We start from the raw sequence: 24405 nt of genomic DNA on the forward strand, positions 1-24405 counted from the left end.
AGAAATTAATAAAGGACTTTTCAAAAACCGTCTCTTGTGTTTTTTAACCTTTTTGACACTTTTTTTGTGAAATGGTTGGGGTACATTTGTACCCCATTACCAATTCACACAGGGGGGGCCGGGATCTGGGGGTGCCCATTTTTTTTTTTTAATTTTGGTTCGGGGTTCCCCTGTGGGGAATCTCCATGCCGTTTTTATCAATGAACTTTTATGTGTATTGTCGGACCGACAATTCATTATAGCCGCGAGTAGTTTTAAATGACTTTTTTTCCTTTAAAATGTAATTTTGCTGTCAGACTGTTCTAAACACTGGAAACATGCGCCACTTTACAGGCATACTATAGACACCCCCCAGGTACGAAATTTAAAGGAATATTACACTTTTATTGTTTCACTTTAAGCATTATTAAAATCACTGCTCCCGAAAAAGCGTCTGTTTTTAAAACTTTTTTTTTGCATTGATACATGTCCCCTGGGGCAGGACCCAGGTCCCCAAACACTTTTAATGACAATAACTTGCATATAAGCCTTTAAAATTAGCACTTTTGATTATTCATGTTTGTGTCCCATAGACTTTAACGGTGTTCGCGTGTTCAAACAAATTTTTTGCCTGTTCGCATGTTCTGATGCGAACTGAATCAGGGGGTGTTCGGCTCATCCCTAGTCAGGAGATAAGCCAAAGGTCATGGGCAACTAGCAGACAAGGATAAAAATGAAAAAATGTTGTGGTGCGTGGATCTACCGCACTATTAGTATACAACTATTTAGATAATTAATATAGTAATTACTTCAACCTTTCACCATGTAGTATCAACAACATGGCGCAGTCCATGTGACCACAAAAACTGCATATAAGAAAAAAAAGAAAGGACAAGGCCTTCCAAAGGGGTCGCAGTAACTGAACACTACAGTTGAATTTACTTAAATTTTATTTAGAAAAAAAAAACACCATAATATCAAATATGACAAAATACCAAAAATAGCGGTCTGAGTGTAACCTTCCAAAACATTAAAAAAGACAACGTTGTCATTTAAAAAGAGGAATCGCAGCTGCACACACATCTACACAATCAGACATACACACAGCTCAAAGGATGGGAGTTGAATGAAGTATTGTTGATCAATATACAGCATATACTATCGTTCTCCTTCTTAATTAAGCAGTGGATTATGGTCATCCCAAACAGGATATGTATTTGTAACTGTTTGAAATGTGGATGCACGAGGGGCAGGAGGCGGAGCCTAGCGGAGCAGACATGCATTGTTAGAGCTCCACACCGCTGAGGAGAGAAGAGAAGGACAAAGCGGAGCCTGCAGGCTCAAAAGGTATCCATTTGAACCTTTTTGCCCCAGGGAACAAACTGTGAAAGTTTGGGCAGGAAATATGGTACTGGGAGGAAACCGTGGCAGAAATAAAAATCACCTCACAAAGAGCTCACAGGCACTCACTGCAGCTGAAGCAGCTCCAGTCACCTCACAAGATACAGCATCAGGGTGCTCTCACAGACAGAAAATGTCACAGCAAGACTCTCCATTTGAGTCAGATACAGAACAAATCCTCTCACAAACTTCTCCACAAGCCTCCTCAGTATCCCCAGTAATATTATTACAATTTGAAAAGATGCTTCATAAGGCTTTAAAACAAACCTCAGACCAAATAACAAAAAGCCTAACCAAAGAAATAAGAGAGCTGGGAAACCGCACCGCAGCCTTAGAAATAAAAATGGATGAAATTGAAATTACAACCCAAGAAAATATAACAGAATTGGAACAATTAAAAAAAGAGAATTTAATACTTCAAACTAAGCTTGAAGATTACGAAAATAGAGCCAGACGTTCAAACTTGCGCATAAGGGGAATACCTGAAACTGTGACAGACCTGCAATCTACTATTACTGCTCTATTACAAGAACTAAAGCCAGATATCCCTATTGAACGTTTAGAACTGGACAGAGTACACAGAGCCCTCACAGCCAAAAAGAAAGATGGACCCCCACGTGATATAATCACAAAATTTCATTATTACAGAACGAAAGAACAAATACTAATTGCTGCAAGAGAAAAAAAGGAACTTAATTTTCAAGGACACAATTATCAAATTTTTGCTGACCTATCTCAACTTACTATTACTAAAAGACGATCCATGAAATCCCAACTAATGGAACTGCAACGCCACAACATTATGTATCAATGGGGCTTCCCCTTTTCAGTCAGATTTAACTACCAAGGTACAATTTACAGAAGCAGATCAGCAGATGAACTACAACAAACCCTTTTAAAATTAAATCTGACAGAACCCACAAGCAGCAACACTCCCACACGCAGAAGATTGGCATCATCTTCACCTTCAGGCAGCACCCAGAAAATTTCAGAACAAAATGGGAATCATCATTCTCACAAAAGAGGCCGTTATGCCACATCATCCATGGACCAAGAAGATTCAATGGACTGACATCCTAATTCCTGATATCTCTTCATTTATTATACTAAGAGATGGTTCTCTATAACAAACCTGTATTTATAACTGAATGTAACTGCATTCTGATAGTCACACACTGTGTGGGATCATGTTACATTCCAGTTATATTTCTTATTACTTCTGATTCATATAGCCTTAGAATATATAAGTGAAATAAGGAAATTCTTGTTCAGTTATATATTATCAGGTAATAACAATAGATTTATTACTTTTTAGGACAAATATGTTCAATCATCCATAAGTAAAGGAAGCTTTTTCTTTCTTTTCTTAAAACAAATATATTATTACCTAACTAGTTCCTAGAATTATGTTTTTGTTTATTCTAATCTGAAGCAATACAACCTCAATTTTATGAGTTGACATATCTAAACAGTTACATATGAATAAAATATCTAATTGTTTACTCTAAAAGGGTTAAAATCCCAAAATAATTCAAACTATCTTCATCAATACCAAAGTTATTAACAGTAACTTTCTAACTGAATTATTTAGCCTAGGGCAAGACTAACCATATACAACCACCCTGGAATAAATAATTTCAACAAAAACTATATTCTGCACTCCAATTAATGAAACATCATTTTGATGTCTTTTGACATAGCACTTCTCTCCTGTAAGCGGAAGATCCGTGTACCCCCATTAGCCCTCCTCATTCTCCCAACCATATTATGTGGGAGTGTGACGAAGGCACTTATTCCCCTGAGAGAGATATTTATTCTCTTTCACGGGTAAATTGTGATTACTTGCAAAAAATAATTTATACAATGTATCATCTAATCTCATATGTTTTTTGTTTACTCTTTACTCCAGAATTCACTGGTTTCTTTTCTATCTATTCATCTCTTCAGTCCACACAGGTTGATCTGCGCAGTCAGCTCTGCATAACAAAAAGTAAGTCAAAACTATTTGATCTATTGCCATGGCACCACTGAATATACTTTCCCTGAATGTTCAGGGAATAAATGTCCCTCAAAAAAGGACCAAAGCCTTCCGTACTTTCCATAACAAGAAGGCTCACATAGTATGCCTCCAAGAAACACACTTCACCAAAGATTCTACTCCAAAATATATTTCTCCTTTTTATCAACAAATTTACACGGCTTCTGCCTGTACCAAGCAAAGGGGAACTCTAATTGCATTTCACCGATCCACACCATTCACCTTATCATCAGAAATTAAAGACCCAGAAGGTAGATACCTGATACTCATGGGTTATATAATGGATACAGCAATCACGGTGATTTCCTACTACGCTCCTAACAAACAACCTACACCATTCCTCTCACATATATTACAAGTGATTAATACACACAAAATAGGAACAGTGATAATGTGTGGGGATTCGAACCAGGTCCTCCTCCCATTTCTAGATAAATCACCTTTTACACCATCCAAAATAACCTCTAGATTACCTTTTTCTCAACTTCTTTCCAAATACAATCTGGTAGATTCGTGGAGAGAAAGTAACCCAATGAAAAAGAAATTCACTTATTTCTCGCACCCTCATCAAACCTTCACCAGAATAGATCATATTTTTCTAACAATAGGAATGATACCAGAAATTATTGCATCAGATATAATTCCGATTCCGTGGTCTGACCATAATGCAGTATACACTACTATAGCCTCAGCCATACCAAAAGCGCATGACCCAACGTGGTACTTACCAGACATAATGCTCAAACACCCACTACATCAGATGGCCATTGAACAAGCTTTAAAGGAATACATATCAATTAATAATACAACAGACATCTCCCCAATAACACTGTGGGAAGCTCATAAGCCTGTCTTGCGTGGTACAATACAAAGACAAATGGCACTATTTAAACGGGAACGCAAAAATCTAGCAAAAAAACTAGAACTCAATTTTAATGCAGCCTACATATCATTTCAAGATAATCCATCCCAGAGTACAAAATCTCATCTGGAAAAATCTAGATTGGAATACGATCTATTTCTCACTGAGTCAGTTGATAAATCCCTCAAATGCTCCAAACACAATTTCTACATGAATACAAACAAACCAGGTACATATTTGGCTCGGGCATTAAATTCAACTAACAAATCTTTCAAACCAATACGTTTGAAATTATCAAAAAATGTTTACACTTGTAATCCAGTTAAAATAGTCCATAAATTTCACTCACATCTCGCAACTTTATACAAGACAAACAATGAATTTAATCCTACAGAGGCTGAATCCTTCTTCTCAAAAATAACCTTACCTGAGTTATCTCAGAATCAAAAAAGCAGTTTGGATGAGCCTATAACTATAGATGAAGTTGCTAACGCCATAAAAGACCTAAAACTTAACAAAAGACCAGGCCCAGACGGCTACTCGGCTTTATACTATAAAACATTCTCAGAAATACTCTCTCCCATTCTCACTGAAACTTTTAACAAACTTCTAGATGGACATTCTTTTCGGCAAGAAACACTAATGGCAATTGTTTGTATGATCCCAAAACCCCTTTCTGATGATACTTCCTGTGTGAATTATCGGCCTATCTCTCTGTTAAACCTCGATATTAAATTATTAGCAAAAATAATAGCAAAACGCCTCAATAGCATTATAGGAAAATTAATACATAGAGATCAAGTAGGCTTCATGCCAAATAGACAGGCAGGCGATAATATACGCAGGGCAGTGTTATTGGCACATATTGCTAAAAAACGGAAAATCCCTTTATGTTTTCTATCTCTCGATATTAAGAGGGCATTTGACACAGTATCCTGGCAATATATGCAATATTCATTACAAAAATGGGGTTTTGGACCCCACTTTTTAACATGGATCAAAGCATTATATAATAAACCCAAAGCCTATATAAAATATGCTGGATACAAATCTGAAGCCTTTAATATCGAAAGAGGTACCCGACAGGGTTGCCCATTATCTCCCTTATTATTTGCCCTTATACTCGAACCCATGGCCCAATACATCAGAACAAACCAAACTATAACTGGCATTGAAGTAGGAGGTATTACACACAAATTATGTATATTTGCAGACGATATATTACTTTTTCTATCATCACCACAGGTCTCTGGTCCTAACTTAATACCAGCTCTTGATGGATTTGCAGCCCTATCCGGCCTTATGATTAATCCTAAGAAATGCCTAGTGCTTAATATTTCACTCACAAACATGGAATTGATCCCGGCTAGGGCTGCACTCCCATTCACATGGGCAGAAAAATCAATCCCATATCTTGGAATTCATTTAACAGCATCTCATTCTGACTTATTCTCAACCAATTATCCTCCTGTATTAAGACAGATCACAAATCTAATAAAACAATGGTCACAACTTCCTTTATCCTGGATAGGGAAGATTAATGCAATCAAAATGACTATTCTACCCAAATTGCTTTATCTATTCAGAGTCCTCCCTATTCCAATTCCTTCCTATTTTTTGAGAATAGTACAAAAAAGAGCAACTTCGTTTATATGGGGCTCTTCTAAACCACGTATACCTATACACACACTACATCTTCCCAAAAATAAAGGAGGCCTGGGATACCCTAATTTTACTAACTACTACAGAGCAGCACATTTGGCCAGTCTGTCCAAATACCATGCAAAACAGGAAATCCCATTATGGGTATTTATAGAGGCTTCAGAAAATGACCCTCTATTAATATCAAATTTATTATGGCTTGATCCTAAAGACCGCTTTAAAATTCATAATCCCATAACTAAACACTTCTTATCTCTCTGGGATAAACTAAAAACCAAATATCAGTTACAATCTCCACACAATCCTCTCCTTTCTTTTATCAGAAATCCGGCCTTTTATCCGGCATGGATCTACCCAAATTCTTTTAAAGCTTGGACAACATCAGGCATTCAGACACTAAATGACTTCATAGCATCTAAATCATTCCTTTCATTCCCATCGCTTAGAGAAAAATATGATCTACCAAACTCTGAGATATTTAGATATCTCCAAATCAAAAATTTCTATACACCATTCCTAAAGGGGGATACACCATTATCCCAATTATCCATTTTTGAATCAATCTGTACAAAAGATCCATTTGCTAAAGGTACAATTTCATCACTTTATAATCAATTATATGGAGTAGCAAATCTTAATAGACCCTCTTACATTCAGAGGTGGGAGGAGGACCTGGGGCGAACTTTAGAAGACACGGACTGGTCTAACATATGGCTCACATCTAAGTCATCTTCACCCAACATCTTAGCACTGGAGACAAATTATAAAGTCCTAACTCGCTGGTACCTTGTACCCGCTAGAGTGGCAAAATATTCACCTAATACCTCAGCTCTTTGTTTTCGAGGATGCCCAGAAATAGGCACATATTTACACATATGGTGGACGTGCCCAGTAATCCAAACCTTCTGGAAGGAAGTCTTCGTGATTGCATCTAAAATATTTTAAAAAATAATACAACCAGATCCATATATAACTTTACTTAATCTAAAACCGGAATGGTTAACACTCTCTCAATTCAAACTTATGATCCAACTAATAACGGCTGCAAAACAAACAGTGGCCAAGGCATGGAAATCTCCTACATTGGTACTAGCAGAAACAATTCACAGAATGAATAATACAATGTCCCATGCTAAGATGGTAGCCATCGATCAAAATCAAATTCCAAAATTTGAAAAACTTTGGCATCCTTGGATAAAACAACAGTTCCTGTCAAACTTTAATGACTCTGTCCTGTTGCCATGGTAACAGATTAAATGACTTACAGAGACACCCATTCTAAGGCTTCAAAGAGAACTAAAAAGAATAATAAACTGACGAGCCACGAGACAACCTTGTGGACCATACCTCTACCTTTCAACCCTTTTTCTTCTTTCTCTTTCCTTTTCTCCACCTTACGATTAAAGCTCATTATCAGAATTTATTTGACCTATATACACTCTACTTGTAAACAATATGTATAGTAGGTATAAATCATTTAAATACCTACAAAAGTAACTAAGGAAATGATATATATCTTTAATTTAGGTTTACGTGAACCCAATGTTTAATATTTGAAATTTCATGATATTTACCTATATAAACCCTACTGTAAAACAATGAGCTTACTTTATAGATCTTTGTAAACTTACTTTATGTATCTTTATAACATTGTATACTCAATAAACTTCTTTTGACAAGGAAATGTGGATGCACATAAACAAACAAGTGGATCTATCATGGGCCGTCCTAAGTCATTAGTACACAAATTCAACTGTGGCACCTAGGATTGGGGGCTCTCATTTGTCTGTTGGAGGCACAGGTGGCTTAATTGTATAGGCTGCAGTGTCCAGTAAGCAAGGTTGCCGGGGTAAAACTTCTTAAGTGTAATACTCATTTAAAAGTTCACTGATCCATCACAGGTAGGTTTGGGGAGGGAGGAACACGGCAGGCGAAGTTGGTGTTGACAGTCCACAGCTAATCAGCAAGTTCAGCTGAATAATAGAGATGTAAGATACTCTCACCCATATCTGTGTCTCCTCATACCTCCACCCATCCTTTCTGAACCAAGCTCCACTCCTGAAGTCACTGGGTTATCCCCTTGGGAAGTTGATCAAGGTGTTTGATCCAGTGTCATCCCTGCCTGCAACAAGCTCTCAGCTGTTCCATCACCACTGCCTCAATACACTGTTTGTGTTAGTGCTACGACCCCTCTGTCATCACGAATGTGCTGACGTTATGCTTTACACCTACAACAGTTGGCAAAACCTTTAAATTTATCAACTGGCTCCAGGTTGCGGCCCCCAGGGTCTCCCAGCTCACGCTCACGGTAGGCTACAGGAGGATAGAATAGAAGCAGCAGCCCGAAACAACAAGGGATAGTCAAGAGATAAGCCAAAGGTCTGGGAAACTAGCAGACAAGGATAGACAGAAAACACGCCAAAGGTCAAGGTAACAAGCAGGCAGGGATAGTCAAAGAACAAGCCAAAATCAGTAACAGAGACAGATGTAGAGCACACAGCAAGCAGGAGACAGGAACCCAAACACACAATATTGCTCGGCAAGGCAGGCTTGGAGAACACAGTGTTAAATAGTGGTTCCTGTTGAGGCTAGGCTGGGGCCACACTGAGGAAAGATTACTTAACCATGCAGGTGTGAGAGTGCAGGCCCTAAGGCTGATACACAGACCAGGTAAGAGACAGATAGGGCATGAAAGTATTACTGCAGAGTCATGACATTGTCAGATCAACTGAGGCCAGGTGACAGATGCACTCCATAGGAGTCAGGAGTGCACCGCTAAGGTAGTGGACCCTAGGGCTGACTGCTGCGGATTGAACTCTGGGAAGTTCAAGAAGCAGGTCTACTAGAGCACCAACACAGATCCCACTGGGAGCTAGAGCATAAATTCCCCAGGGTGCAGAGTCTAAGAGCCAGCAGGTGTTCACCAGAGCCTCTAGTGGTGAGGATAGACTGCACTGCAGTCTGGCTCCAGGTCGCTGCCCTCAGGGTCTTACAGCTCATGCTCACGGTAGACTACAGGAGAAAGAGGAAGGAAGCAGCAGGCTGGAACAACAAGGATAGTAAAGGGATAAGCCAAAGGTTGGGGCGACTAGCAGACAAGGATAAACATAGAACACGCCAAAGGTCAGGGTCACAAGCAGACAGGGATAGTTGAGAACAGGCAAAGATCTGTAACTGGAATCAGATGTAGGAGACACAGCAAGTTGCACAGGTTAATATAGTGTTCCTAATTAGAGGCTGAGGTGGAGCTATGCTGAGGGAGGATTATATAAGCAGTCAGGTGAGGGTGGCTGGCCTCTAAAGGTGAACACAAGAAGGACAGGTAAGCTGACAGACAAAGATTACTGCATAACCATGACAGTCATGCTATTTTGATTGTTTCTTGTGTTCATATTGTTAGTACCTTTTATTGTACTAATAAACACCTTATTTGAAGACATTACACAGTGGGGTTTGCTTTGTTTTTTTCCTTCTATGGGCTTTATTAGTTGGCTGAGCTGACGTGATATTGCAAGCCTTCCAGGTCCAATTGAGACAGCTAGTGGTGGATGGTACCCATCCTTTTAATTTCCCCTTAACATGGCTCGAGGTACTCAAGAAAAAGACTAAAAAGGATGAGGATAACCTTGTTAAAATGAAGATAGGTAAAGTTAAACGTGACTTAGATGATTATAATTCTGATAGGATTTTCACATGGAATAAAAAAACACCTTCTTTATTCTACTAATGTACCACCCATACCTCCAGCATCCATCCATAGCCCTCAACACCAGAGAACACATGGTCCTTTACTCTCTCATCCCCCTCCTCTTTCCCTGATGAACTTACATCCTTTTGGCTCTGTCATTGCTGACAGATATCAAAGGAATTTTCCATTACCTCAAGCCCATCGACAACCCTTCCCACCATCTCATAATTTTCACAATACACCCAGAAAAAATCATGATAAGAAAATGAACAAGTATATTAGCAATAAGAATGGAGAATTGATTACTGCCCTTAATCAGTTCTACAACAGATCATGCATTTCTGTACAGGTCCCTGATTCTATCCCTTCTGTTGCTGCTTGTTCAAGCAACTCCCCAACCACAATTGCAGGCTATTCAGACCATCGTCCTGTTCTAACTACAGCTACAGTTCCTTCTAGTAGCTTTGACCTCATTGATCAGCCATCCATCTCTATGACACTGTTTTTGCTAATACTATACCTGAATCTTTGAAGCATACAGGCCACAACAACTTATCATTTAGTGACCCAGGACCAACTACCTCCACCTATGTTGCATCACCTTCCATCAGTAGCTCAATTCTTTTTAGTGCTGAGTCCTCCTCCAACCCCAGTATCCTGAAAAAAAAACTCATAGGAGAGGCTGTGGAGGAGGATGAACTAGGAAACAAACTAAATGCCCAGAAACTACAAAAACTGTAAAAAAAATCTTTAACTTGTCCACCCACATCCTGTCCTCTGCAGATGCTTCCCTCCTTAGTAGTGGACTTAATTTTGCCTAATTTAGCTTAATTTTGATTAATAAACACAACCCCTTTCTTCTGTTTAAAGATCTAAATACGTAATCTCACTCTCAAGAGACACTTTCACATCAAACATGAAAAAGAGAACAATACCCTCTTGGGATCCATTTCCAGTCCCTCTGTTGAATCGTTACAGTTTGAATTCAATTTTGAAATTCATGACTGTAACAATCTTGATGCACCTTCTTTGGACGAAGATCCATTAAGATTGTCCACACAACATTTAGCCACATCCATCCCCCCCCCCATTGTTCATTCCTCCCTTAAACCTAAATATATATTTTTTCCAACACATTCCAAGGGTTCATACTTGGAAAGCTTTTACAGAGTTGTCTATGCAGATTTGGGTAAACTCTGTAACTCCACGTCCGCTCCAAAATCCCACAACCTCTCTTCCTTTGAAACCAAATCACTTGATAAACTAATACCTGCAGAGGATCTTGTGATAAAATCTGCAGACAAAGGAAGAGGAATTGTACTGCAGAATAAATCAGACTATAAAGAAAAAGGCAGTCAGACTGCTGTCAGACCAAGCCACATATACTAAGCTAAAAAAGGATCCCACTGCCGATTTTGCCAAAGAAGACAATATTATTATCTCGACCGCCTTTCAAGACAGTATCGACAAAGGAGGAGGAATTGTACCGCAGAATAAATTAGACTATAATGAAGAGGCAGTCAGACTGCTGTCAGACCAAGCCACATATACTAAGCTAAAAAAGGATCCCACTGCCGATTTTGCCAAAGAAGCGGATATTATTATCTCGACCGCCTTTCAAGACGGTATAATAACCAAAATAGAGAGTCCATTCCTACTTAAGGCATTCTATTCAATACCCTACTTTTATCATTTACCCAAGATTCATAAAAATTCACAACATCCCCCGGTAGACCCATTGTGGCATCTATGGACAGTATCACCTCAGGTTTCAGTTTATATGTAGATCAATTTCTACAACCTATAGTCCTCCAATTACCTCCATTAGTGATGGAACACACTTACTCGAACTTCTGTCCCCCTACAAATGGGAACCTACGTATGTTTGGCTGTCACTAGATGTCAGTTGTTTATATACCTCTATCCCCCACAATTTTGGCCTAATGGCCTTGGAACATTTTTTAGCCAGGGATCCATTTATCAATCCTCGCCAGGCAGCCTTTATTGTGGAAGCCACTAAATTCTGTCTGACGCATAGTTTTTTCACTTTTAATGGAGAATATTATTTACAACAAGGCACAGCTATGGGAGCAAATGTCAATCTGGCCATGGGTTTTTGGGAAAACCACCACATCCACAACAATAATCCTTTCTCAGCCAACATAGTTTTTTTCGGTGGGTACATAGATGATCTCATTATCATCTGGGATGGTACCCCCGATCTCATCACTTAATTTGTCCAATATTGTAATGACAACATATATGGGTTGTCATTTACATTTGTCAGCAACTCAACTTCATTAGCCTTTCTGGACTCAGAATTAGGACAGGACGGTCAGACCATCTATGCCAAGAATTACGTAAAACCTACGGCCGGCAATTCCTATCTACATTTTAAGAGTTGCCACTATCCGAAGTGGATCCAAAATATACCTAAAGGCCAATTCTGTTGCCTTAGACAGAACTGCACAAGGGACATTGATTACATTGAAGTTAGTGCTAATCTAAAGAAAACATTTCTTGAAAAGCAATATCCCGAGAGCCTAGTGAAAGAAGCATGCAAACTGTACCTGCATAGAAAACCTCCAAAAACTAGTCAACCTCCTAGAGATTACTCCAATAGGTTCATAACCACTTTCCATTGTAAACACACAAAGATGGAAAAGATACTGTCCAATCATTGGGACATCTTACAGCAGGACCCACACTTAAAAAACATTCACCCCCCTCATCTGAGAGTCACATACCGTAGGGCCTCAAACCTGAAGAACAAAATTGCCCCCAGTAGACTCAAACCAATTATAGCATCACCATCAGTTCCCATCTTGATACCCATAGTGGTTCTGTATCAATGCCGAAAAGCACTTTGCAAGACTTGCAAATTTGTACAGCACGGCCAAAAATCATTTAGTACAAAAGGGAAAACTTATCCACTAAAAGAGTTCTACAACTGTTCATCAGACTATGTTGTTTATGGCCTCACTTGCCCTTGTGGCCTCATTTATGTGGGCCGAACCATCCGAACGCTAAGAACAAGATTTGGTGAACACAGAAGGTTCATTGAGAGTGGCACAGACCCACATAGTATCCCCAGACACTTTGCAGAGGCCCACCACAAATCGACCACGGGTTTAAAAGTATGGGTCATCAAACAGATTCCTAGATCTCTCTCGACAGCCGAACGTTTTAAAAAGTTATGTGCCAGAGAGACCTACTGGATTTATAGTTTGGATGCCCTCTCACCAGGAGGTATCAACGAGTGCATAGAAATAGCTCCTACCCTTTGATGCTCTCATTTTTTATCATAATCCCTTGTTTATATCTGTCTATAGTCGAAGTTATTTATATTATTTTTCCATTTTAATTAATGTCGTTTAACATGTCTAACCATACATCTATATATATCTTATAGGTTGGCCATCCTACTTTCCCTTTTTTGGGGGTACCTGTAAGTATGGTCATACACCCCTCGTCTTATAACAAATAGGTTATATATGCATGTATGCATGTGTATATATACATACTATAATAAATAAAATCAGGTGCGCTACTGATGTCAAACACACTGGTAAAAGGTTCACCTCCAAAATAGGTATAAATATTCAGCAATACCTGAACATTAAACGTGAATAAAGAACGATAAATAAATTAATTCAATAATGTGCAGTCCATCAAAAGAACAGATAACTAATAAAAAGTCCTTAAAAATGATCCCAAATGGTGTGCACTTTTCCTATATAAGCAATCCTTTCTTCAAATGTGGAATACAAACTTCATTGTGGTAAATAAGCCAGATAATGGTAGAAAAGGCCGCTTACTAGATGCGTGGGACCCCTATTACGGGGGTCTTCAGGGCTCAGATATGCCAGATCTTGTAGGTAGGGACAGCTGGTTTTGATTTCAAACAGAGACTTCCATCCGCCTTAGACCCTTCTCGAGCACTATGGTCATCCCTGAAGAAGTCACGTGATCGGGGACGTCACGCGTAGGGACGGAATAGGCTTTTTCACATTGCTGGATACAGAACGAGCTCGCTGCTCGTAGGAGACAGGCTCTCTTTTCACAGTTTTTATGTGAGTACATTCACTTAAGATTTTAAATAAAGCCCTATCTGGTTGAAACATACTTCACTATCAAGTACCTTTGTCCTGCATATTCTTGTATATATACACCTGAGATGTGGAGGCTGACCTAGGACCCGCGCTGGTCCAGGACCCCACCTAGGACCATAGCCACTTGTAACCAGTTGCCATTAGGATTATTCAACGCCGGCAAGCATGGACATAGGGACACGATTGAGGCTCAGGACCTGGCGGTTTAGCTACAATTTTTGCGGTTGACCTAGCACCGCTAGGTAAGGGGCCACTACTTACATTAGTGTTTTATGCACGAAGAGGACACAGAGTGAATTGCATCCCAGACACCCCACTGTTGTTTGATTGAAACACCAAGAACCTGTTTATGCACCTTAAATGACTTTTACACTGGCACTTTAAGTTTACTGCACTTATTGGCATGTTATTTACTATTTTTTTGCAGACTAGCACAGTATTCTATAATCACCATTGTCGGGACATTTTACTATATTGATTTATACTATTTATTACTTATATACTGTTTTGGATTAATTTGTCTGAATGGAGATATCCAGATCACCTTAAAACACTGGCACTCTATATGTTTTGCACAATTTAGAAGGACACGTTTTATTCCTATTTTTTATATGGATTTAATGTATTTTAAAGATTTTCACATATAGATGTCTTTACATATTTCTTTTCACTAACACATGATGCTGATTATCACAATTTCAATAGTTTTAATAGTTTTTTAGTGTCAACACCAATTTATGCGATTTATTTATTATGCGATTTTATGTGTTATGGGTATTTAGCACATATGAATTGACCACATACGGAGATTTGCAGCATTTTTTCTGGTTAGCGCAGCACCCCTCCCCTCTTACATTTCTGTCTTACTTTGGGTTTATGCTTGGCCCTTTTTCGGTGCATGCAGCTGTCCAGTCGCATATGTGCGCTCCAGCCTTTTTCCTGCGTTTTTTCTGTTTTCTCTGTTTTTTCGTTTTTCTTTTTCCAATTGGGTAGCGCAGGAATACTCTCACTACAATTCCGCCAGTAACCGTCATGGTGGCAGGCGAGTCTAGTGAGCACGCCCTGATCTTGTGGGAACACCCCCCCGGCCTATTTAAACCTGCCACTGACACTTGCAGTTTGCTGGATTATCAAACAGCTCCTGTGTTCCTGTGCCTTGTATACTCTGAAGACCCCTGCTTGATCTCTGCTCGGCTTGACCTGTGTTCCTGTTTATCTCCTCGCTCTGACCCCGGCTTGGCTGACTACTGTCCGATCTTCTGCCCTCTGTGTATGACCCGGCTTGTTCCTGTACCTCTCTCGGACTGTCTTTTGGTATCTGATCCCTGGCCTGGCTGCGGACCCTGTTCCTGGTTTACCCTGCTGTTACTGTTCAAGACTTCTCTCCGCACGGCTGCCACAACGCACTCTAGCTACTTACAGCCAACCAGCCAGCTTGAAGTATCCCTGGCAACCCATGCACCTCTGTGCATCGCATTCCCTGTACCCAAATCCAGGGACGTGCTCCACTCAGCCGCAAGGGGCGCCCTCTCAGCAACCCGGCCTCACACTACAGACTTGACAGTATAATTCAGCCATGACTGAGGCCGGTGGAGGTGCGCCCCCATTAGAGACTTTGTGCCAACAAGCCACCACTCTGACCCAAGCAGTTCAGAAATTACAGGAAGGTTATCTGCAACTAACGGATAAGTTGCAACACCTGTCAGAGTCATCTGCTCACGAACAATCCTCTGCGGCTCCCTTGATGATGTTCCCGCCTCCAGAACCCCAAGTTCCCATTCCGGAGCGATTCTCCGGAGACCGGAAAAAGTTCAGATCCTTTAAGCCTGTCTGCCTATTGTACCTAGCCCTGCAACCCCGGACTTTTGCTTTAGAGACTGTTAAAGTCGGGTTCCTCATCTCTTTGCTGTCCGATGAACCTCAGGCCTGGGCCCATAACTTATGGGAACAAAAGAGTCCAGTCATTTGCACGGTGGACGCATTCCTGGCAGCTATGGCACAACTTTACGAGGATCCCCAGCGTACTGCCACCGCTGAAGCCGCTCTGCACTCTCTGCAGCAGGGTAGGCGACCAGTAGAGGACTATACCCTGGACTTCCGGTGGTGGTCCGCAGACACAGTCTGGAATGAGGCAGCTTTACTACACCAGTTCCGCCTAGGACTCTCCGAATCCCTCAAGGACGAGTTGGCCAGGATCGAGATTCCCACTACACTCGAGGGTCTCATCCAATTATCCATCCAACTGGATCGACGTTTGCGGGAGAGACAGTCCGAACGATCACGAACCTGCAGACCCGCCAGTACACCCACCTTTGGATCAGTTCCCAAGCAGACTGGTCTGTTACGTTCTGCACTAACTCCTGATGAAAGACGTCATCGTATCCTAGCCAATCTCTGCCCCTATTGTGGACATTTTCTATGCGACTGTCCCAGGAAGTTCAAGAAGCCACCTACCTACTCTCCAGCATATTTCCAGGTTTCCGGGACTTCTCCCTCACAACTCGTCCTTCCCATTTCACTGCAGTCGGGAGAAGAAGAGATCCGGCTCCAGGCTATAATCGACTCTGGAGCATGCAGTTGCTTCATGGACTTGAACCTGGCAGGAACCTTAGGTTGCCCCTCCTCCACAAGAAACGGGGTCTGGAAGTCCGTTTAGCAGATGGCACCATACCTAACTCTGGCCTTGTTACTCAAGAGACTTCTCCTCTCCTTATTACCTCTCCCGATGGCCATCGGGAATTCATACGTTTTGACGTTTTGAGTTCACCTGTGTCTCCAATTATCTTGGGTATCCCATGGCTCCAAGCCCATAACCCCCAGATCGATTGGATCAAGAAGGAAGTCCTGTTCACTTCCCCCTATTGCCAACAACATTGCCTCATCCCTGCATCCAGAGATACCACCAGTTGTCTGACAGTCCAGTCGGTATCCTCCACCAATCAGGATGTACCCCGCGCGTACCATGAATTCCTGGACGTTTTTGATAAGAGAAAGGCCGATGTTCTACCACCACATCGGCCATATGATTGTCCTATCGAGCTGCTTCCAGGGGCCGAAGTTCCATTTGGACATATATTCCCCCTCTCTGAAGTGGAATTGGGGACACTACGACAGTACATAGACGAAAATTTGGCAAAGGGCTTCATCCGTCTTTCTTCTTCTCCTGCCGGTGCCAGCATTTTCTTTGTCGAAAAAAAATATAAGACTCTAAGACCATGTGTGGACTATAGGGAATTAAATAAAATCACCATAAAGAACCGATATCCACTCCCACTGGTCCCTGAACTCTTCCAGAGACTTCGTTCAGCCCAAGTGTTCACCAAACTCGACCTCCGGGGTGCCTACAACCTCGTTCGCATCCGTGAGGGCGATAAGTGGAAGACGGCATTCAGAACGAGGTTCGGGCACTTTGAGTATTTGGTGATGCCGTTTGGGCTCTGTAATGCCCCGGCTACTTTCCAGCACTTCGTAAACAACATCTTCCGGGAATATCTTGACTACTTTGTCATCATCTATCTGGATGACATCCTTATCTTCTCAACCACCTTGGAGCTCCATCGGACTCACGTAAAGACAGTTTTACTCACACTAAGAAAACACGGACTTTACGCAAAAGCAGAAAAGTGTGAATTTGAAAAGAAATCTATACAATTCCTAGGGCTCATCATCTCTACTGGTGGTGTAGCTATGGATCCACAGAAACTGCAGGCAATCCTAGACTGGCCAACTCCGTCAGACAAGAAGGGTGTACAAAGGTTTGTAGGGTTTGCAAACTTCTATAGAAGGTTTATAAGGAACTTTTCTTCCATCATCTCGCCCATAACCCAAGTAACCCGCCTACATGTTCGCTTCCTGTGGTCCTCCGAAGCCCAATCTGCCTTTGAGAAACTGAAGTCTTTGTTTACTTCTGCACCAATTCTTCGACACCCTGATCCTGCCCTGCCCTATATTTTAGAGGTCGATGCCTCAGAGGTAGCTACAGGAGCAGTACTTTCACAGCGCCTGGGACCCACGTCTCTGCTTCACCCTGTGGCCTTCTCCTCCCGGAAAATGAGCCAGGCTGAGAGGAATTACGACGTAGGCGATCATGAGCTTCTGGCCATTAAGACAGCCTTAGAAGAGTGGAGATACCTTCTTGAGGGAGCCACGCACCCAATAATGATATTCACCGATCACAGAAACCTCGAGTACCTCCGCACTGCCAAACGCCTGAGACCCCGTCAAGCTCGCTGGGCTCTATTCTTTTCACGATTCAACTTTCACATCACCTACCGCCCTGGCTCCAAGAACGGCAAGGCCAATGCTTTATCCCGAATGTTTCCTGATACCCCAGAAGAAACCACATCCAGTATGATCTTGTCTCCACAGAACTTTCTTTTGATTCAACCTGATCTAAGCTCTTCTCTTAAACAGGCCTCCCTCCAATGCCAGGAACCAGAGACTTCCTCTTTAAGAAGCCGGGGGGGTATCTCTGGTATCAGGACAAGATCTTTGTCCCACAACAAGCCAGAATCTAGGTCTTACAAACTTTACATGATCATCAACTTGCTGGCCACTTCGGTGTACGGAAAACTATGGATCTTATTCAGCGATCCTTTTGGTGGCCCACCTTGAAAACTGATTGCAAAAAGTATGTAAGCTCCTGCACTACCTGCCAGCGAAACAAGGGGTCCAACATTAAGTCTTGGGTCTGCTACGTCCTTTGCCGGTACCAGAACAACCATGGAGGAATATATCTATGGACTTCATAGTAGAGCTGCCACCCTCTGAAAGATTCACAACGATTCTAGTTGTTGTAGACCATCTGTCCAAGATGTCACACTTCGTGCCTATGATAGGTACTCCTTCCGCTGCAGACACAACAAAGGCCTTCATAAGGGAGATAGTCAGACTTCACGGCCTTCCTGACAGCATTGTATCGGATAGAGGGGTCCAATTTACTTCCCGATTTTGGAAAGAGCTCTGCAAAGTTTTGTCTATTGAAGTTTGCCTATCCTCTGCCTATCACCCCCAGAGCAACGGTCAGACTGAAAGGACTAATCAGACCTTAGAACAATATTTACGCTGTTTTTGCTCCACTTCCCAGGATGACTGGTCCTTGTTACTCCCCTGTGCGGAGTTCGCGTACAATAACTCAGTACACTCAACCACCGATCAATCACCGTTTTGGGCCAACTATGGGTTCCATCCTTCATTTCTACCTAATGTCATTCCAGAGACCTCAGTTCCAGCAGTTCAAGACAGGATAAAATCCATTCAGACTAACTTTCAAACTCTCAGGTTAACCATGCAAAAGGCCCAAGAGAACTACAAGGAACAATATGACAAAAAGAGGGGGGAGAGCCCTAGCTTTAAGGTTGGAGATGAGGTTTGGCTCTCCTCAGCAAATCTTAAACTTCCTTGTCCCTCCCAGAAGTTGGGACCAAGATTTATTGGCCCATTCAAGATTAGACGGGAGATTAATCCAGTAGCTTTTGAACTGTCACTCCCGAGTTCTTATAAAGTGCACCCTGTGTTTCATGTCTCCTTACTTAAAGCTGTTATCTCTAGTCCTTTTTCAGGAAGGAAAGAAGATCCTCCGCCTCCAGTTTCTGTGGGAGATGAAACAGAGTATGAAGTTGAGGCCATCCTGGACTGCCGCCGGAGACGTAGGATCATTCAATTTCTTATAAAATTGAAGGGTTACCCAGCAGAAGAAAGTTCTTGGGAACCTGCAGCCAATATACATGCTCCTAGACTTTTGCAGAAATTCCGAGTTCATTACCCTGAAAGATGGGCCCGGTTGGGCATCCGGAGGTTGCCCCTTGGGGGAGGGCACTGTCAGGGAAATGGCTGTGTTGTGGGCAATTCTGCCAGTAACCATCATGGTGGCAGGCGAGTCTAGTGAGCACGCCCTGATTTTGTGGGAACACCCCCCCGGCTTATTTAAACCTGCCACTGACACTTGCAGTTTGCTGGATTATCAAACAGCTCCTGTGTTCCTGTGCCTTGTATACTCTGAAGACCCCTGCTTGATCTCTGCTCGGCTTGACCTGTGTTCCTGTTTTTCTCCTCGCTTTGACCCCGGCTTGGCTGACTACTGTCCGATCTTCTGTCCTCTGTGTATGACCCGGCTTGTTCCTGTACCTCTCTCGGACTGTCTTTTGGTATCTGATCCCTGGCCTGGCTGCGGACCCTGTTCCTGGTTTACCCTGCTGTTACTGTTCAAGACTTCTCTCCGCACGGCTGCCACAACGCACTCTAGTTACTTACAGCCAACCAGCCAGCTTGAAGTATCCCTGGCAACCCGTGCACCTCTGTGCATCGCATTCCCTGTACCCAAATCCAGGGACGCGCTGCACTCAGCCGCAAGGGGCGCCCTCTCAGCAACCCGGCCTCACACTACAGACTTGACAATTACTGACCTTAAACGCAAATAAACTAGTATGCCTATCCTCAGAGCACAGCATTGGATCATCTTTCTCTGCAAGCTCACCCCATTATCCAAACAAGGGGAGCACTGAGGGCAAGAGGGAATATAATATTCTAGGTTATTCTCATGCACTAGATAGGGCAAAATAAAAAAACAAATTAAATACACTAGATAGGGCAAAATAAAAACAAATTGATTATAACACCAAGAAGGGATTATGCAACTAAATTTCCATATGCGCTATAAAAACATACGACTCCAATTTGAGGCCACATGAAATCGCTTTGGTAGTATACCACAAATATCAAAAGATATCCTAGAAATTTGTGGTCATATGTAAAAACATTATCACCGGAGAGGAAAAGTGATCTAAATAAAATTAGAAAAAAGCAATCGCATGGATATGTAAATATGTGATTATGCCAGAGGGAGGGAAAAAAAGGATTTTAGCTGTTATCGATATAGCAGTTAATGTCCCATTCGATGTTAAGGCCCAACGGGCTATAACACTGCATATCAAATATCCAGCGGGTTTCACGATGTTTACCCCTCCAATGGGCGGTGAATTTCTCAATAGCCATAACTTTCAACAGTGATGTGTCTCGGTTGTGAAATTGGCGAAAATGCCACGAGACACTATGTCCAATAAACCCCCTACGTATATTGGACAAGTGCTCGTCGATCCGAATTTTAAGTGCACGGGTAGTCCTACCACTACATTGAAAGCCGCATGGACAACTGAGGAGGTATATTACCCCTATAGTCCCACAGGTAATAAAATCTTTTATAGAATAGACCCTTGAAGTGGAACCTTTGATAGTTTGGGATGACCTACAAACCGCACACTTTCTACAGGGAAAAAAACCTTTTAGATAACCAAACATTTGTACTTTGGGGGGTGGATCAATGACGCTAGGTGCCAATAAATCTTTAAGGTTTTTATTCCTTCTGTATAAGACATTAGGCTGATCCGGAAGTACAGGCCCCAACACCTTATCGCACTTCAAGGTTTGCCAATGCTTCCGAATGATTTTTTTCACCCACCAGAGGGGAAAAAGTGGTCAGGAAAGGCCACTCCAAGTCTTTGTTTTTTCTCTCATTTCTGTTATCAATTTTAGGGACTAGAAGACTTTGTCTATCAAGAAGGGCAACTTCCTGTAGATCCCTATCCAATAAGGAAGACTGATATCCTTTTTCTACAAATCGATTACAAATCGATTTTTTAGGACAGTAGCTTGAGTCTGAAAATCTACTATGTGGGAACAGTTTCTTCTAATGCGTTGGAATTGTCCCTTAGGGATGGCTTTAAGCCATCTGTCCAATGGGATATATCCATTGCGATCAGTGTTTTTAAAAAAAGTTTTAGTCGGGAGGGAACCCTGCTCTTTAAAAATTATCAAGTCTAAAAAATTAACTGAAGTGGAACTACATTCCTATGTAAATTTGATCCCCCAATTGTTAGTATTTAGTTGAGTCATAATGGTGTGAAGAGACTCCTCATCACCCTTCCACAGAAAAAAGGCATCGTCTATGTAACGATGCCATAAAAGAAGGCGGGGCTCCTCTAGGGAAAAAAGTTTATCATTTTCCCATAAGGCCATGAACAACCCAGCTAAGCTGTTGGCAAATTTTGCCCCCATAGCTACTCCGGTACTTTGGAGATAAAATTGGCCTCCATAGTAAAAATAGTTATGTTCCATGGCAAATTGGAGTAATTTCATAACAAACTCTATAGTGGAAGATTTAAATGAAAGTTCTTTTCAAAGAAAAAACTCTGCTGCCTGATATCTTAATTTGTGAGGTATAATAGTATAAGGGGAGGCAACGTCTGCTGTTACCAGCAAGACGTTATCCTCCACCGTGTACTCAGATATTTCCCTAATGGTTTGCATTAAATCTTTCAAAAAAGCCGGGTTCTTCGTTATCACCGGCTGAAGATAAAAATCAATAAACCTACCTATTCTAGAGGTAAGGGAATCAATGTCGCTTACAATGGGGCGACCAGGTGGTTGGGTGGGGTTTTTATGGATCTTGGGAATATAGTATATACCGTATTTATCAGCGTATAACACGCACTTTTTTCCCCTTAAAATCAGGGGAAAATCGTGGGTGCGTGTTATACGCCGATCCCCACCGATCCCCGCTAATTGTGAACTATCGGCGGCGATCGTCGCCGACATTTACATAGCGTGTCGTTTTAAATATGGCGCCGCGGAGTTCGGAGGGACTCGGCGGAGCTGAACGAGCGCCGCCGAAATCACAGTGAGCCGAGATACACATAGTCGAGTGTATTCGGCTCTTTCCGGCGCCGCTCACAGTCACGCCCAGTCCCGCCATTGGACCTGTGTTATGTCCATTATAGGGCGGGACTGGGCGAGACTATGAGCGGCACCGGAAAGAGCTGAACACACTCGACTATGTGTATCTCGGCTCACTGTGATTTCGGCGGCGCTCGTTCAGCTCCGCCGAGTCCCTCCGAACTCCGTGGCGCCATGTTTAAAACTAAATGCAGCTATGTGTATGTCAGCGGCGATCATGGACACTGGGGGCAAGCATGGACACTGGGGGCAAGCATGGACACTAGGGGCAAGGCTGCACTGACCACTGGGGCAAAGCTGCACTGACAAGGCTGCACTGGGGCAAAGCTGCACTGACAAGGCTGCACTGACAAGGCTGCACTGGGGCAAAGCTGCACTGACAAGGCTGCAATGGGGCAAAGCTGCACTGACAAGACTGCACTGGGGCAAAGCTGCACTGACAAGACTGCACTGGGGCAAAGCTGCACTGACAAGGCTGCAATGGACACTGGGTCAAAGGCTGCACTGACACTGAAAAGGCTGCAATAACACTAACAAGGCTGCAGATGAACACTGATGAGGCTGCATTGATGGGCATTTTAATGTAAGTTTTTTTTTCCTTAAACTTCCCTCCTAAAAGTTTTTTTCCTTAAAATTCTCTCCTAAACTTGGGGTGCGTGTTATACGCTGGTGCATGTTATACGCCGATAAATACGGTAATTGATGTTCTTGGTGCTAATGGTATTAGGAATTCACATTCCTTCTCATTAATGACTCCTTTTCTATAACCATCCTGTACTATACTAAGGGACCTCTTATATTTATTTAGAGGATCCCTATTTAGAATTATATAGGTATCCCTATCTGACAAAAGACACTCCATTTCCCTCAGGTAATCCTGTTTTTCAAGATAACAACTCCCCCCCCTTTATCCGCTGGCCGTATGATAAGTTCCTTCCTTCTACAGAGGGAGGCTATTCCTTCCTCTGTGCTTTTCTGGTATTCTTTATTAAATTTCACCTGTTGTAAGTCTTGTAGTACTAGATCCTTGAAAACTGATATGTTAGGTGCTAGTTTTCCTGGGGGGTTAAATAGGGATGCATTTCTGAGTCCTGTTCCCTTGGGGTTTTGACTTCCTGTTAGAGAGTGATTTCTTATGATAGGGTTTGAAATACTTAATACTGTTTAATACTTAATGTTTAATACGGTACTTAATTTTCTAATATATTTCTGCACATCTAAAAACATCTGAAATTTATTCAGAGGTTTTCTAGAGGCATATTTTAAACCCTGGTTTAATGTTAAATTTTCAGACCTAGTTAGTTCCTCTCCACTTAGATTAAACACTCCTTTACATGTTATCTCCTCCGTTTTTTTGGGGTGGCTTCGTTTCCCTCCTCTGCATCCTCTCTTAGTCTTCCTTTTTTGCTTTGACCTCTCCCTAAAAAACTATCAACCTTGTTTCTCAGGGGGGCCGCCCCTGGGGGACCTTCATGGGTGCGACTCTGTTAGTTCCCCGGGGGTCTTTGTGCTGTGCTATGATAATCTGTTTTCTCTGTGTTTTCCACATATCCCTGTAGTGGACCATATTGATTTCTTGTTGGTAAATCATACCTCCAAGGGACTTGTGGGGAGAAAGGGGGACATTCCCTATGCCCATCACCTGGATATTTTTGATATTTGTGGTATACTACCAAAGCGATTTGATGTCGCCTCGAATTGGAGTCGTATGTTCAATTTGTTTTTATTTTGCCCTATCTAGTGTATTTAATTTGTTTTTATTTTGCCCTATCTAGTGCATGAGAATAACCTAGCATATTTGAATATTATATTATATTCCCTCTTGCCCTCAGTGCTCCCCTTTTTTGGATAATGGGGTGAGCTTGCAGAGAAAGATGATCCAATGCTGTGCTCTGAGGATAGGCATACTGGTTTATTTGCATTTAAAGTCAGT

This window comes from Aquarana catesbeiana, linkage group LG01 (assembly GCF_042186555.1).
Source record: "Aquarana catesbeiana isolate 2022-GZ linkage group LG01, ASM4218655v1, whole genome shotgun sequence".
Classification (NCBI taxonomy): Eukaryota; Metazoa; Chordata; class Amphibia; order Anura; family Ranidae; genus Aquarana; species Aquarana catesbeiana.